Source organism: Alligator sinensis, unplaced genomic scaffold, assembly GCF_000455745.1.
Source record: "Alligator sinensis unplaced genomic scaffold, ASM45574v1 scaffold899_1, whole genome shotgun sequence".
Taxonomy (NCBI): domain Eukaryota; kingdom Metazoa; phylum Chordata; order Crocodylia; family Alligatoridae; genus Alligator; species Alligator sinensis.
This window is the reverse complement of record NW_005842614.1, coordinates 416,216-429,623: the sequence shown is the minus strand read 5'-3', so window position 1 is coordinate 429,623 and position 13,408 is coordinate 416,216. Positions and strand designations below refer to the sequence as shown.

At 48.2% G+C, this 13,408-nt stretch overlaps 1 protein-coding gene across 2 annotated transcripts in view; it reads right to left on the bottom strand.

Annotated features, from left to right (window-relative positions):
* Positions 1-9,200, bottom strand: part of BRINP2 (BMP/retinoic acid inducible neural specific 2) — a 46,969-nt gene extending 37,769 nt beyond the window's left edge. For both annotated transcript variants that reach the window (XM_006033246.3, XM_025214996.1), the window contains exon 1: positions 9,003-9,200. The gene's annotated coding sequence lies outside the window, so the exon portion shown is untranslated. The remainder of the gene's footprint in view (positions 1-9,002) is intronic.
* Positions 9,201-13,408: the final 4,208 nt, after the last annotated feature.

Below are 13,408 nucleotides of genomic sequence, written 5' to 3'. Positions count from 1 at the left end.
ATGGGGCAGGTAGCACCTACTCACCTACCCTGCATGAAATCAGAGCAGTAAGTTGTTCCTCCAGGCCATCCATGTCAGCTGGCCATCTTGTGTGCTGCAACTGCACCCTTGGGCCCCTACTTCTAGACAGCATCTGTCCCAGTGCAAGATCTGTTGTGCTAGGGTCCTGCAGCCATTGCCTGTGCAACAGGCACACCAGGACTGAAGCAGCACCCTGCTGCCTTGCTGTTGGTTCTGCATGTGCAAACTGGGAGCAGTTATCTCCTGTGGGCCCTGGTGTGCTGAGCTCCCTTGGTGCTGCTGAGGCAGCTGAATGGAAAATGTAACAAACAATTCACTGCAGTGATCATCTCTCCCCAAGGGTTCGGCAGCAGGGAAGAGGAGGAAATAAACACGCAAGCAACTGTATGTGGTGCTGACTGTCTGAGAGCACGATGCAAGCCCTGGCAAGAGTCCTGTGCCTGCCTCAAGGTTGATTCTGGGCCAGGAGACTTGCTGGTTTGGGTATCTCAAATCTCTTCCATTGAAAGGGAACGGAGACACTGAGCTCATCTGCATGAGATGCTTACTGCACATTAGCCTAATAACACTGCGCAGTAACATGGGGGCTAAAAACTATGCTAGTAGCATACTGTGCAGTGTAATTAGGCTAATGTGTGGTATGTGTCAGAAAAAACCATGTGCCAGCACTACTGTGCAGTAACTCTAGTTACTACACATTTAGTTAGTACTTTGTTAAGCAAGTACTAAACTAAAGGTACATTAGTGATCAGTAGGCGTGCCCACTAAGTAGAGAGTGGGAGGTTGATCTTGTGAGGTGCTAAGTCCTCAGCTTCACTTGATCTTGGTAGGAACTAGGAGTGCTCCAGCCACTGAACCAAAGTTCTTGCTGAGCAAGTTCTCCCCTTGCTGTTGAGGGAATAAGGCTGCTGTCTGTATCAGAGTACAAAGTTGATGCTGTCCAGCAAGGGTGTGTGCTGGTCGGGGAGAGCATGTCCGAAAGAGTCCATTCCGGGACCCCTGACTCTCTCTGTCTCTGTCACATCACTTCCATCAGTCTGTTCCACTGACTCCTTGGTTGCTTAAGTCCATCTCCCCTTTCCACCCTCCCCCCAGCCTATTCTAAAGCTGTGAACTGAAGAGACTATCAGGGTTGGCTTCCTGCAGTAAACTCAGCAATGAGCTGAGTTGGTGCTTGTGACCCACTTGTGCATTAAACTAACATGGTAGATGGGGGTCAGGGACAATATTGTGGGGAAGGAATAGGCAGAAGTTGCTCAGGAGAGTGGGAGAAATGGGGAGAGCTCTCAACCAGCAGCCCCCAGGGCTATAGAGTCGCCTCCTTTGGGAATGCAGAACAACTAGGTGCTATTGTTAAGATGAGTAGGACCAAAGCAGGTCTGGAGGCTGCCAGACTTCCTTAGAGAAGAGGACTCCATTCTTCTGGCACTCTCCAGGAGAAGCAGAAAGCAGCTGATTGAGGTGTAATCCTCAGCAGGTATGTGAGGAGAATCCAACCCTCGGATTTTAGTTACTCAGAGAAGCAATTGGAGCAATTCCCTCTCTTTTCACTGCTCTGACTCATGTATTGGGGCAGCAGGTTTGCAAACTCCTCAACTATTATGTTCATCACAGAATGCTACTCTCTTCCTGACATCCCCTGCTGTGTATATAGTTGAGTGACCATTAACTAGGTGATGCATCATGGCAACTGTACGCTCTTTAACAAGTTTAGTTGCTACAAATCCTGGGTGAAGGACTCCTGTTCAGAAGCTGAGGTTGGACTCTGCGGTTGCTACCTGAGACTGACAGGCCTAGTATCTTTTTGCCCATAGAAATCAACCCAGGGATTCCTCAGCATTTCCAGTGGGTCCCACTGCAGTGCTACTGGCAAGCAGGATACTCTAAGGGTTAGAGCAGTATCCTGGGAGCTTGGTTTAATTCTGTGCTCTCTTTCAGATCTTCTTTGTGGCCTTGGACAAATAAGGGTATGCTTACAGGGCACAATATAGTGCTATGCAGAGATGCCTAAGCTAGTCTGAGCACCAAAAACAGTATTGTACCTTCTTATGGTGCTCTAACCAAACTAACATACCCAGTTTCTCAGCAGGGCTAATTAGCATGTGTTAGCATGGCACTTCACCCAGGCTATATAGCTTCCATTACCCAAGCTAGCCTGGGCATCTCTGTATAGAGCCACATTGTGTGATATACACATACATACCCTTAGTCTATTCTTCAGTTTCCCATCTAAGGCTAGTATTGGGACCTGTCATGGGTATTGCTCACATGCAGGATTGGAAGGGACTGAGACACTATGTGCTAAGAGAAGCCGGGAACTTGTGCTGGCAATCGGCCAGTACCAGGGGTTGAAAGGGAAAGGTTAGGGAGAGGTGAAATTCCCTTGTGGAGACACAAACTTGTTTCAGCAATGGAAAACACTGACTAAATACTCACTATTTGTGCCAGGCAGAGAGAGCAGTGATCCACCCAGAGCAAAAAGCTCCCAATGGGATACTTATGCTTGGACTTGTCCTCAGTGTGCTGAACTTTTGTGAAATTCTGGCCACTTATTTTATTTAGTTATCTTAATCAAGGCAGCTCCTTTTGAAAATTAGACTCTGGGGGACCAGGGGGAAACAAAGTCAGCTCTTCATTAGTGTGTTTGCAAACACTGCATGTGGAGTGTGCAACAGTTCATGGCATTACATGCGGCAGTGCCAGAAGTGTTACTCTTCCTAAACCTCTCCTCAGCTATTTAACACATCCATAGGGCCAAGGAAGTGCTAGCTGTTGTCTCTGATAATCTATTTTGTTCCAGCAGCATATGATTTAAGGGGAATCTTAACGGGAACCATTCATACTCTTTGGTCACCTTTCTGTGTAAAGGCTCTGGATGGGGTGAGAACTCTGACTGGATCATTCACACCTCCCCCGCCCTGCAAGGTTCATCTAGAGTTGAAAGCCCTGGCTTGAATGGAAATTTAGTTCTTGACTGTGTCCCCACAGCCCGCCTACTAAGTACTTTCATACAATAGCATTCCTGCTATTCACAAAAAGCATCTTGCACTGTGGCATTTGTGGAATCGGATGGGTGGGATGTGGAAATTCAGAGAGATCTCCAGGACAAGGGAGGGATAGCTGTAAAATGAAAGTTCCCTCTCCTATCACCTGCCCTTCTCACAAGTCATTGCCTTTGCCAATCCTTCCAGGAGTCTCTGCTTGTCATATCCAAGGATAAGCAATGCTCCTAGAAAGGACAGTCTTGTGGTTCAAGCACTGTAGGGGTGGTCTCTGGTTGATTCTAGCTCTACCTTTACACTTTAAGTGTGAGCTTTGTGGAGCTGTCTGTCCACACTCTCAGGAGCCTGGCTCCTAGAACTTGAATGTAACAACCACCAGTAGCCTGGGGTCCAGAGGCTAGGAAATATTTGACAACAGCATTTGGCCCACAGGTTGGAAGGGACTGGATCCACAGCTGTGCTTCCATGTTATGGATCTAGGAACTTTGGCTCCTCTTTAGAGTAGTACAAAGGATGGCTTAAAGACTTAAGCATGTTGAGCACTCCCTTCTTGTAATAATATAGCTCTGAAGACCTGTACAGTGAGTCTTTCGTCTTTTGCTTTGTCCAAGGCCTGGTCTCTAACCAGTAATAGCTATGACAGCTACTGCAACCTGGTGATACGAAAGCCATATAATAATTGTATTGCTAGCCCTAAACGAAGATGGGGCATGGTTTGTAACCTAGACCTCAAGGATGCCTATACACATGCTCCACATCCTAATTGCAATGTCGGAGCTGACTTGATTAATTGAGGCTGCTGGAGCGTTCTAACTACAGCCTCCAGTGTGCCTCACCATCATGTGCATTAAGTGTCCTGCATTTCAAAACTGCCATGGAGGTGCTTTAACTAAAGCTCATTTGAGTTTTAGTTAAAGTGCTTCTGCAGCCATTTTGAGACATGGGATGCTTAATACATGTGACACTGCAGCATTTTAATTAGAGCAGCTGGCTGGGAGCCTCTAAGTGCACATATACAGACACCCTAGGAGGCCCTATGCCACACTGCAATCCAGAAACAAGGCTTAGCATATCCTGGAACTCGCTTATGAATCTTGGGCCAGATAAACTTTAAAACAGTCACTGACTCAATTGACTACAGTACAATTGCTCCTGATCCTCGCCACAACATGTGAAGGAAGAATTGGCTCCACTGGCTTTCGGTTCAAAAGCTGGAAGTTTTCCAGAATATAGTGCACTCTTCCAAGTAGCACCTTCCTTCTGAAAAGACCTACTCCTAGTGGTCATTCAGGGTTGATTATGCAGATGATAAAGCCCCATATGCATCTCCATTGCTTTTCTTCCCACTCCCCCTGCCAAAACAACCCAGGTATGAGTAAAGAAGCTGGATTTTTATTTCACCGTAGGCATCATAAAATGGAAATATTCCTTGGTTTCAGTCAGTGACACTTGGGCATACCACAGGTGAGCAGTAGGTTACCAGGGCTATAGGGTGGCTGAGTATGGCCTGCAGAATCTTTCTGACTGCTTGTGATGGAAGCCCTGCACTTGCCTCTGAGGGCCTTTTTACACATGCAAGCACTGCAGCAGCAGGTACTTTGAAAAGTGCCCAGCGCTGCGTTGCGGGCAGTTGCATAAGTGGCAAAATGTGCATCAGTGTGCAGAAAATGGCAGTGGTGCACTTTTGAACTAAAACACATCGAAGGTGCTTTAGCTCAAAAGTGCACCGCTGCCACTTTCTGCACGCTGACGCATATTTCGCCCCTTACACAAATGAACAGCGCAGCGCAGTTCATCTTGGCTTGTGTACAGAGCAGACTCAATTAACTGAGCCTGCTGCAGATCTCCGGCGCATCATGGGACAAAAAAGTATGTATATAAATGCCCTATGATCCCAGGTGGGTTTGTAGCACTGAGAGAAAGTGTGTGTATATATATGGGTTTTTTTGTTTTTGTTTTTTTTTACTTGCAATGTCAATCTGCTTGAGGTGGAATCACTGAGGGATGATGAATGTGATGGTAATTTTTATGAGATGCACTTCTCAGTACTACACTTTATGTGAAATCTCCTCAGCACCTGGGCCTTTTGTTTCCCATATCCAGCTGTCCTACTTGGTTTATGGCGAACTGCTGGGTGCAATGCCAGTGAGTTTAGTCAAAATTCCTAACTACTTTGAGGAATAACAGTCTTATACTAGGGCACTGGTCTGTGCTTTGGAACACCTGGGTTCTGTTCTCATCTGCCCCACTGTCACGTGCAACTTGGGTCAGATGTTTCACCTCTGGCTTTCTCCAACCCAGCGTCTATTTTGCTTGCAAGTTCTTTCGGGTAATTCTGTGTGGTTTGCATAACACCTAGCATAAGGGAGGACCCATCCAAAATTAGGGCTAAAGGTGCCACTATAGTAGAACAGGGCCCAGTGTTTAAGAGGAAGCCAAAACACTGCTTGTATATATATGTTGTAGTGTTGTCTTAGACAGGGGAGAGAGGTGTTGTATTGTCCAGGCTACCCCCACATATCTCAAATGAGGGAGACTGTAGGTGGCTGGAGTGCCATCGTGGCCTGGCTAAAGTTTAGTGGATTATGTCTGATCTTATGATGGCCCTGATTCAAAACTTGAAGTGCCAGGAAAGAATCCCACTGACTTCAGTAGAATTTAATTCCTTTTCAGTGTGTAGCTTTTTGTTTGTTTGTTTGGTTGTTTTTGTTTTGTTTTGCAGGGGGGAGGGGAGGGGGGTTGTTGTTTTTTGCTGCTGCTTTCACCTCCATCAAACGCGTGCTAACATGCTCTACCGCTGGGTTTGCTAGTGTGGCTAGGTCATCAAGTCCAGAGCAGTAAGAGTGGAGTTATGAAATGAGGGGAAAGAAATGCTAAAACATTTGGAAAACCATGCACCTCTGGATAGATGTGTGCAAATATGCATAGGAATGCTTGCACAGAGACCTTATACCAAGGGGGGAGGCAAGTTTAGAGTCTAACAGGCTGAACAGCTCCTGTCTCAACCCCTCCTCTATTTTTCCAATCCTTTCCCTTGCAAGATATTCCTTTGATAAGCCATATATACCATGCTTTGATGTATGGCAGGCTCTGCTAGGATGATACGGCCTGCCTCAGAACTTCCCTGGTGCCAAGAATGCTGTGGCTTCTTTCTCTCTCTCTTTCCTCCCTCCCACCCCCATTTTCATCCACTTACACTGACTCTTACAAGGGGCAGGGTGCACAGGGAAGTGCAGGTCTCAGCTAATCCCAGTGGGTGCAAGATCCTTTTAACTTAAGAGTCTCTCAGCATCCTAGACCCAGGCCTGTGTACAGCAGATCTCCAGTCCTACAGACAAACGTGTATCTCCCTGCCAAACAGCAGGAATAATAGAAGTTAAAGGTGGAAAAACCTATTGGGTCATCTCTTCCTGATGTGTTGGTGGCAGGATGGTTCCCTAAACTATGCTCTCCAGTGCTTTGTCTAGCCTGGCTCTCAATGACTCTAGTAATGGGGCTCCTTCTCCTTCCCTAGGGAGTCTATTCCATGGTCTAATGGATCTGGCTATTAGCAGACAGTTCCTGATAGTCACTCTAAATTCCCCTTGCTTAAGTCCATCCTGTTACTTCCAGTCTTTATATGGGGTGTGTGCATCTCTCCATGCTCTGGGCCACATTGGCTGGTGTAAACCATCAGGGTCCCATTGCTACCCACAGAGCTATAATAGTTCTACATCAGCTTGACTATGTGGCCTGCTTTGACTTTCTCTGTGTATGAATTTCCAGATTTTATTTGTTCCCAACTACGATCTTCTTGGCCACAGCACTGTGCCCAGCTGGTATTTCAGAAAGATGCCCCTGGATTACCTTCAGGATCCAGTTGACATTCTGTCACCTAAGAACCCAAGCGTCAGGGTCCCCAGAGGCAGTCTGGCTGTCACAGAAGAAGCCTGGGAGGTGCTGGTGCCTGTCGGGAGGAGCCATTCTTCCAGTGCTCCCCAAAAAAGCAGGGAACAGAGGGTCCTGCCAGCTCCAGCAGATGGCATGTAGGCAGCACAGCAGAGTGCACTGGCTGACAAAACCAGGCAGAGAGATGTAGCGCACAAGCCGAAAGGGGTGAGCTGACAATGGGGAAGGGAGAGGGATGGCCAAGTTTCATGAAATTCAGCCTGAGTGTAAGTCTTCAGTAACCTAATGAAGCAGGAGCAACTAGGGCACCAGCCCTGGGTGCAAACTCATGGCAAAAGGGGATTAAAAAAAAGCAGCACTGACACTGTTCCATGTGCCACTGCCACTCAAGGTGCTCAAGTGTCTAGTTACTTGGCACAGTTGAAACCTGGTTTACATGCTACAAGGAACCAAGCTGCAATAGAGAGAGAGAGACTAGAGAATCCAGCCTGGTGTGTCTTTAACTTCTGTGACTTGCTGTACAGATGGAAATGGACTGTTTATTATCTAGGTCTCTGATCCATGCTACCTCTGGGTTGAGTTCTTTCTTAGGTGATGGCAACCTGGACCAAAAAGTAAACCAGAATCTAGTCAGAAATTGGAGCCTAAAAAGGGGAAAGGAGAATACTGAACATATCCAGGTATGGAAAACCTCTCCTTGGGCCATACTTAGACTCATCAGTTGTTATGGTAGTCCCTGCCCTGACAAGGATACCTTACGATGGAGAGCATGACTGACCATCTCAGGTTTCTATTGCTTAGCCCACTAGCCATGCCAGCTCTTCTTTTTAACATGTTAAACTATACCTTACATAGTTAAACAAAACAGCTCCATCTAGAGATGATTGTCTTGGGAGAGGGGTAAGGTCAGGTGGTTACAGATCGTAGCCCTAGCCTGTACCCAGTGCCAGTGCCCAAGCATCCTCCTGGCAAACTGCTGCAAATGGAGTGGGTGTTCCATCTCTTATTGGTCACTGATATATGTACAGGGCTCGCGGGGGGAAAAGGCTGGTTCAGGGATGCATCCAAGAACCAACTACAACTCTTCTAGCTGAGATCACAATCTGCTCTTGTAAAAGTCTACAGTGCTGTTCTCAAGACCATTCACCAGATAAGGTATATCTACCCTGCTGATTGTAATGCAGAGGTGCCCTACTAGCTGTAAATGTGCTAGCTTGAGTACTGGAAACAGTCTAATAGCAAGGAGGCCTGTGGAGTCATTTTCCCCTGTACTCGTGCCCAAAATACTTAATTTGGGCATCTGTAGAGTGTTAGTCTGCACTGTAAGAATACCCATGTACCACCTTCCAGCCCCTGCCAGGTCTCCGTCCTCTGTCAGTAAAACCTCCGGTTGTACCCTAATGGATATTCCCTTCCAGTGCTGTAGCAAGTGGTGGGGCAAGCGGGGCAACCGCCCCAGGTACTGAAACACAGGGTGCCAACAGGCACTGCCCAGCTGGGATGGGCTGCGGGATGGAGCCATGAGCAGCTTGTTTGGGGGTCGCAGGGATGGGGGGAGGACAACTCCCACTGCTGCATTCACTCCTAGGCAAGCATGGTAGGGTGTGTGCCCTCTAGATCTGTGCACAGGGCGAGGGTGGGCTTTGCCCCGGGTGCCCAACTTCCTTGCCACAGTACTGTTCCCTGCCTTCCCTTCCACAAATCCTGCTTGACTTTGTACTTTTGCACTACAACATTGGCAGAGTTTGAATTCGAAACCCCTTCCCCAGTTTCACGCTAACTGAGCTAGGTATCCTGGCTTTCCAGTCCCGTGGCTTCTGGGCTTCACAAGAAGGAGGGAGGAGGCAACCAAAACTGTGGGTGTGTCCAGCAAAGTTCAGTGCTACAAGCAGGAGTGGAGGGAGAGTGATTCTGAGAGTGATTCATGGCCAGGTTGCAAAAGAGGCTGCCCTGTCTTAGCCCACTCAGGTCATCCTGAAATGAGGAAAGTCAAACCCCATCAGGACTATCACGTGATAAAACTGCTTGAGCCAAATGGCACTGAACCCAAGGCATTTAATCCCCCCCAGGGATTGTGACCCACAGCCCCACCTCATGAGACGATCAGTAGCATCCACACCAGGTCTGCGTCCAGAGCAGGAGTGCATCCTTAACAAACAGATCCAGCCAAGTCCACCAGATGTGATTGTCCATTTCTGTAGGTTGATCACTCCTCTCCCAAGGAGACAGGGCTCCAGGATCCACAGGAAGAGGGAAACAATGCAAAAACAAAATCTCACTATGCATTGGGCTCCTCTAGCAGTGTGTGACAGATGGTGTGCTGGCCCTGGTGCATGCACCATAAACATTTCCTATCAGGGGGCTGGACCTGAGACATTGCCGCCATGAACAATGACAGCATGGGGTCAGCTCAGGCTCTCTGTGCAGCTTTTACTTCAAAATGTGCTATGTTATGTGACATGGCACCAATGGCCCCAGACTGAAGCAGCCTGAGCACCGCCATCCAGATCCATGTGTGAGGGGGTGGGGGAGAAAGGCAGCTAACATATTTGCTGTAAATTTGGCTGCCTGCAAAGCCAATATGATCCATCTCTTGCTGTCATCAGCATTTCAAGTTACATGAAAAGCACCAATTGCATCCATACAGAACGCCTGGAAGGGCAGGAGGAGAACACTGCTCCTAGCTTCACTGCTAGTTTATCTGAGGCACAGGCAGACACTGGGAGGGTACACCCACTGGGGTACTGTCTGAGAGGTGAAAATAAGTGTATATAACGAGTGGGGGGGGGGTGAGTGTGTGCATGTGCACACATGTAAGTAGGTTTGTGTGTCAGTCCGTGATCATGGATGTCCAGCTGGATGGGTTTGCATATGTCTGTTCAAGTGCGTGGATCTGTGCTTCTGCCTGCATGGGTGCAGTCACGTCTGTCTGTGTGGAGTGGGTTGGCCATTTCTCTGTCCTTACAAGTTTGTTTTTTTTTGGGGGGGGGGGTGTCTGTACTGCAGCTAATGTGTGCATGTTTTGGGCTTGTGCCTCTTCCCAGGAGGCTTTGTGTCCCTCCCCACTCCATCCCATTTGTCCCTGCGGGATCCAAGCTAACCAACCTCCCTGGAAATAAGTAAATGCCAATGAAATTACTTCTACAGCAAGTCAAATCTTCAATTCTTTATTTGACCAAGAAAGGCAAAAACTTACAGAAGAAACATCTGATTCCTTTTTTTTTTTTTTTTTTTTTTGTGGGGGGGGAGGGTTCTCTTAAAGCTAATCTAATTTTTTGGATGAAAATTCTTGAGGGGAGGGGAATGATGTTTTCAGCAAACCCTTTCATAGGAAGAAAAATTGTTTCCTGGCTGGCTCTACTCAATTCTGCCTTGGCTTCAGCCACTCGGCACACCTCCTTGCCTGCAATAGGAGCGGGAAGAGGAAATAGGAGAGAGAACTGCTCTTGTCTGCCCTTGCTATCCAGCCCTTCTGTACATCACAAATGAACAGGCCGGATGAAGTTTGCCTTACAAAACAATCCATCAGCAGGAGAATAGCAGCTAAATGCTACTCTGTTCATAAGAATGTGCGGAGGACAAAGAATGATCGCTTTCAGGTTGGGCGCTTCCAGTCCAGTCCCCGTGACCCAGCAGGGGAGAGGAGGGTTGGTGGAAGGTGGGAGGGGGTGGAGTCGGGCAGTACAACCAGTAACAAGATGAATTATAAAAGGGCCTTGCTGACTCAGGTACGTTTAAGGTGAGAAATAACAGGATTAGAATGTCAAATTGCTGAGTCCTGCAGACCTGACTCTCAAACTGCTTCCAAGTTGCCCAGCTTTCTTCCCTGCAGCTGCTAATTAATCTCCGCTTTGGGGAAAGGAAGGTACTGCATTCAACCAAGCGGGGCGTGCACGTCAGCTAATAATAAGCAAACAGAATAGCTGGGCCCCTGGAGGAAGCAGGGCACATCAATACTTAGAATGGGGTAACAGCAAGGAAACTCAGAAGGGTTTTCACACTAAATCTTTCTCTCCAGTTCAGCATCTTAGGATGCATGTTGTTCCTAACCCATACTCCCTGCCCCAGGCAGAGATAAAACAGCTGGGATCAGGGGCCCACTGTGCCAGGCACTGTATGCTCATATAGTGAGGGATTGTCTACCCAGATTGCAAGCTCCTTGAGGCAGGAACAAAGGAAGGATCCCTGTCTCTTTCCCGATCTGAGAAATGGGGAGCTGAGTCATAGAAGAGCAGTGATTTGCACTGCAGTCTGCAGCAGATCCACAACTGTTACCCTGATCTCCTGCCTCCCACTCAACCTCTTAACTTCACGAGCCCTCCTAAGTCTTGCCCCTGTTTAAGCAACCATCTCTTTCATGGGAGCAGAGAGCTGGAGAGGAGGGGGCAAGTCCAAATTCTTACATCACACCCAGAGAAATAATTAGTGCTTTCTTTAAGCTTGGTCTATGGCAGGATAGCGTACTGTACAATTGCGCAGTGTGGTGCTGTTCTCTATGAAGTCAATGGCACAACACCCTCCAGATGTATACTGCAACAGTATATCAGGTGCAGTTCAATTATTAAGACATTAGCTAATTGTCAGGGACATTAACATTGATTTTTGTCAAGCCATGTACACTTGCTAGATCAGTTTCTGCAGCAGACTAAATGTATTTTAAATCCAGGCCAGACACACTTTTTGTTGTTGTTTGTTTGCTTTTTTTAAGCATACCCTGACCTGGATCTCGGCTGGTGTGAGCTGGTACAGCTCCACTGACTTCAACTGCAGATTTGGCCCAATACAATCAAGTCTCTGCTAAGGCTGCAAACCACAATCCCTTCCCCAGTGAAGGTTCCTGTAGCTCACGGGAAGGAAAAAAATCATCCTCTGGGGATCAACTCCTACCAGGGAAGGCAACATTTAATACTGTTCAGCCCTGCCCCAGCCAGCACCATTTACTCTGACTGTTGCAGTGAGGGCCCTGTTCTACCCCATCTCATGCACACTTCCTAGAAGGCTTCTAACTACATTAGGAAGCCAGCACAGATGAACCAAGCCCATGATAGTAGGGGTGCACTGATAGATTTTTTTTTTTTAAAGGCCGATACTAATGTCTGACTTTTAAGGAGCCATATCAGCAGATACCAATCCGATATGCAGCCAGGCAGCTTGGAGACTAGTGTCCGGCTGGTAAGTCTGTTGTTGGGGGAGGGAAGGGGGGCAGATTGAGGCCCCTGTGGTGAGGGAGGGAGTGGGGCTGGGGCTGAGGCAGGGTGCGGGACAGAATTGCAAGCGGTTCGTCTGGGGGCCACAGGGGGCAGGGTGGCTCCCGCCCTACTTGCACCCCGAGAGGCATGGCGGGGCATGTGCCCCTGGATCTGCAGGCAGGGTGAGGGCAGGTGGCAGCAGCAGTGGGAAGGGACTCTGGGCAGGTCCCGCCCAGCCCCCCGCCAGGAAGAGCCTGGCGCTGCCTCAGTGCCCTTGCCCTGTGCACAGATCCAGGGTACATGTCCCCCATGCCCTCCTGGGGTGGATTCAGCAGTGGGAGCTGCCGAGCCATGGCTCCGTCCTGTGCCCTGCCCTGCCCTGACTGAGCAGCGCCTGCCCCTGTCCCTACATTTACCTCCCTCCCTCCCTCCCTCACCATGAGTGCCTTTCTCTGAACCCCCCCCCCCACACACACACACCCCTTTCCTTCCCTCACAACAGACTTAGCAGCCAGTGTTGCTCTCCAAGCTGCCAGGTTGCGCTCCTGGCTATGTAAATACTGTGACTGCATGCATGCATGGGGCATTGATTGGCCATATCAGGCAAAAGAAGCCAATTTTTTCCAGTGCTGTTAATTTTCCCTGTATCAGTGCTGATCTAATGTGGGATCAATGTATCAGTGCACCTCTACATATGTGAAACTGGTGTTCAGGATAATCCTACGTTTTCCATAGCACAGAGCAACTCAAAGCCCTTGATATGCCACAAAACCAGGGACGGCTGCACCTGCTCCTGGGAAGATGTGGGGACAGCAGGAGATGTCCTATGGAGATGCATTATTCAATAGTTCAACAGCAGAACAAACCATATCCATGTAAATTTTCTGGGGGGAATCTGTAATCACCTGGATGGACAACTAATCAATGGCAATTAGGGCTTGAATACCCCAATTCTTTGCAGTCTTTGCAAGGGCTTTGGCGCTCTTCCTTGCCAGCTCCAAAAAGAACCTGAGGGGATTTTGAAATAATAAACCCAATCTCATCACTGGGTCCTTCATCCACCCTCACTCATCCCCGTGTTTCTCCACTCAGAAGTTCAAATCATCTCTTTGGCTGCAGACTTAAGTATTCTCTTGCACTGGTTTCTGATCTTCTCTGAGACACCTGATAGGCTCTGCCCCAAACCCCACTAAGAGATTCTCTCTCCTTTATTCCCTTTCTTCATCTCTTACCACATTCTCCTCCTTCCCTCCAACAACCTTATGCCTCATTCTATCATGTAAATCTATGAGGCTGAGTTTCCAAGGC